General features: G+C 39.0%; 1 pseudogene; it reads right to left on the bottom strand.

Moving 5' to 3' along the window:
• Positions 1-1,879: 1,879 nt before the first annotated feature.
• LOC101598634 lies at positions 1,880-3,057 on the bottom strand (annotated as a pseudogene).
• Positions 3,058-4,113: the final 1,056 nt, after the last annotated feature.

The raw sequence follows: 4,113 nt of genomic DNA, 5'->3' as shown, positions 1-4,113 counted from the left end.
CAGAGCTAACACCATCAAATAATAACCATATCAGAAGAATGAAGGGAAAAATTCCACATGATCATCTTAATTATACAAACAACATTCAAATATCTACAATATAGTATTATCCTCTAAAAATATTTCACCTGAATCTAATCATGAGAAACAGACAAATCCACACTGTGGCACAATCTAAAAGTAACAAATGTTATAAAAATCCATATATTCTCTGCAAAGGGGCCTGGGAGAATTGTTTAGTGGTTACAAGTACTTTTTTTTTTTTTTTACATCCAACAAACTTTTTACTACATATAAGTTTAGTATAACATACATGTTATTCAACTGTTTAAATATACCTTTCAAATATTTAATAAGAAAACAGGAAAGAACAGAAGCACATTTTGTTAAAATCTACTACAAGTTTCTGAAGGAGAACAACCACTTATGGTGAAAACAGCGCCTTTTTACAATTACTGTAGATATTACCATAGCTCCCGCCCCTCTGTTCTCCCTTGCTGCTTTTCAAACTACTCCTGGATTTTGACATTCAATGCAATTCAGAATAACTCGTAAGTTTGTTCAACACAACCACTCACACAAATAATACACATCAGTCCTGACTCACTGCTTAGTAACTGAGTACCTCACATTATGTGGGCAATCAGTTACATTTTCATACATGCACATTACTTACAGAAACATACATTTATATTAGTTAGAGTATTAGGGGGCAGATGCGTAATAATTCACATTAAAATCCAACATTTTTGTTTTTTAATTCATGGCCAGCACTCGGGAGGCTGAGTTAGGAGGATTGCTGTGAGTTTGAGGCCAGCCTGAGACTACATAGTGAATTCCAGGTCAGCCTTGGCTAGAGCAAGACCCAACCTTGAAGAACAAAAAATACATGGAAGGAAAGCTAGCTGTTAAAGAGTTATTTTGTTTTAAACTTAGGTAAAGAAAAAAAAAATTGATCCTTCTAAAAAAAACAAAAACCCAAAATTACCAAATAATCTAGCCAGAAAAAATTAGTTTTGTAACTGAACTAACTAATTACCAAAAAGGATGTAAGAGGATGTATGAAGTTGACTCCCAATTCTGTCACAATGATGTAAGAACCATGAAAAGGCATCACAAAGAAGAGACAAGCTGGTATTTCTTCCCAGAATTAATGCACTTCTGTGAAGAAACGAAACCAAATATAAAAGCTACAAACAGAGGTAACTCTCCAATATTAAACATTCTAGTAGACTTAGAGAACATATATCAATATCTGCTCCCCAGCAAATAGGCAATAAACCAAAAAGACATGGACATGAAAATCATATAACAAAACAAAGTTCGGAAGGCACAGTCTGAAGAGTAGACTCCAGTAAATGAAGGAGAATGAATACACTAAGAAAACAACATTCTCTGTAGCTCTTGAGGCTTAGGAAACAATTTTTTTTTAAATTTTTTAAATTTATTTATTTGAGAGCAACAGACACAGACAGAAAGACAGATAGAGGGAGAGGGAGAGAATGGGCGCGCCAGGGCTTCCAGCCTCTGCAAACGAACTCCAGACGCGTGCGCCCCCTTGTGCATCTGGCTAACGTGGGACCTGGGGAACCGAGCCTCGAACTGGGGTCCTTAGGCTTCACAGGCAAGCGCTTAACCTCTAAGCCATCTCTCCAGCCCAGGAAACAATTTTTTAAATGATACCTTTAAATCTCACATAGAAACAAAACTTTCTTACAGAATTAAAAATTTTCATTATCATTTAGCTCTAAAAAAGGGTTTAAAATTTCACAAAAGAAATGAGAAAATTTTCTTCCAATCTGAATTTTATTTTATGAAGCACCTCACCTGCTCCTAATTTCTCCTTAAGGCATAAACTAAAAGAGAACCAGTTACTGTTACTATGGAAGAGGGCTCACTGCAGGCTTGCTGCTGTTTTCCTTATTCTGTGTTTCTTCGTTCTGTGGTGCCTCTGGTTCATTTCTGCTGTGCTCTCCCTCACTGGAGTCACTGTCCATTCCACGTTGGGCTGGAGACTTGTTTGTCCCAGGAAGAGCTTTCACAGGCAGGAATAGCTCCTTTCCTCTGGGGTAAGATAGTGAAAAATGCCTCTTGCCAGTCTCTTGTCTCCAAGTACTCCAGAATGATTTCAAATACATGATTAACTGCCAAAACTTTTCGACTATTCATCTTCACATAATTTCCAAGGGGGAGCTGTGCATGCTCAATTCCATAATCTGATGCTTGTTTATACGTGAACCCCTTGTGATGGTTGTGATCTACCAACCCTCCAATCACATAGGCCTTTGATTCATCTAATTCCTTCAGTATATTTGGTGAATCTGATGTAAGATATACCAGGTCTTCTTTATGAGTTCACTATAGTGTTATGCTTTGATGTTGATATCCTTCCAGTTGACCCATCCTTTGTCATTTTCATCCATATTCTTTTTTTTTTTTTTTTTTTTTTCGAGGTAGGGTCTCACTCTGGCTCAGGCTGACCTGGAATTCACTATGTAGTCTCAGGGTGGCCTCGAACTCTCGGCGATCCTCCTATCTCTGCCTCCCGAGTGCTGGGATTAAAGGCGTGCGCCACCACGCCCGGCTCCCATATTCTTTTTCAGTTGGCCTCCATGGCTTGTCAAGTAAAACACAGGATGCAGTGCTCATCTATTTTCTGCATAACACCGTTCAATCTGCTTATGAAGTTTCTTAATGTCCTTTAATACCATCAAATCATCAAAGCTACAGTCAATGATAAGACGGAGTGTGCTATGAACACCATGTCTTCGAATATGTTTTCTGTCATTTCCATCTGAGTTTGATTCCAGTTGACATTGCCGCTCTAATTTCTTTCTCTTGCGTTTTTCTTTTCGCTTTTGTTTGCGGAGCTCTTGTTGCTCTTCCCACTGTTTCTGTTTTATTAGCTTCTTCATTTGTCGTTTAGATAATGGTTCAAGCCCTTCATCTAATCTTGGTTTCTGTCCCTCCTCTTGAGTTCCACTTAAGTATTGTTTTTCTTCCACATTAGAAGCTTCAATACAAGCTGGCAACATTTCAGAAGACATATTTGTTGTCTCAAGCTGAGGAGCTGATGGGGAGCATGAGAGCGCGTTCAGAAAGCCTTTGTGGAGTGGTCTCGCTACTGCTCACCCGGTCCTCCTACTGGTTACAAGTTCTTGCTGAGCAAGAATGACAACTGGAGTTTAGAACCAGGACTCAGATAAAGCTAGACACCAGCAGCATATGCATCTGTAATTCCATTGTGACTATGGCAATGGGAGGCTGAATCAGGAAAATCTTGGAGCTCACAGGTCAGGTACTCTGGCATTTGCAGTAGCAAAATATCAGTCTCCATCTCAAACAGAGTAGAAATGAGGACCAACAACCCAAGGTTGTACTCTGACCTCCACTCATGTGCATGTGTGCGCATGTACACATGCACACACAAACACATGAAATTCTCTGCAAAAAACTTAAATGTTGTCTTTGGAGATGCTAAGTTGGAAATGTCATGAGTCTTAAATAAATACCTGGGTTATATGTTATAGCTTAAAAAGTGGCTTTGAAAAAAATCCTTTTTTTTTTTTAAAACCTCTTAGTGTCTGGCAGCATCTTATTTGCAGCAATTTAGAACTCAGTTCAGTGGAGCAGGGGAAATGGAAATGAACTACTTGACAAATGTGAAAAAGTCAAGGAAGATGGAATCTTTGAGTTGACGACTAATTGTGTTAGAACATAGTATAGAAGATGGAATAGTAAGACCAGATGCCACTTCTAGATTATTAATCCCTGGAAACTGTGAAACACATTAGACTCCATGGCAAAGATGAATTAAGGTTGTAAATGAAGTAATGTTACTAGACTACACATCTGGGATGTCCTGTCCAAAGACCCACGTGCTAAAGGTTTAGTTAACAGCTTGGCACTGTTGATAGGTGGTGGAACCATTAAGGGATGAGCCTATTAGAACTTCTAGTCACCAAGAACATGTCATTTTAGAGTACAGGAGTATCCCAACCCCCTCCTCTGTCTTCCTTATCACTTCCCTGCCACACAGAACATCTGGTCCCACTGTGAACTTCCCCATGTGTTTTGCTTTGTCACAGGCATAGAGCAATAGGCCAATGGATC

The sequence above is a fragment of the Jaculus jaculus genome, chromosome 9, assembly GCF_020740685.1.
Source record: "Jaculus jaculus isolate mJacJac1 chromosome 9, mJacJac1.mat.Y.cur, whole genome shotgun sequence".
NCBI classification, from domain to species: domain Eukaryota; kingdom Metazoa; phylum Chordata; class Mammalia; order Rodentia; family Dipodidae; genus Jaculus; species Jaculus jaculus.
The sequence above is the reverse complement of the archived record's forward strand: the minus strand, read 5'-3'. Positions and strand labels throughout refer to the sequence as shown.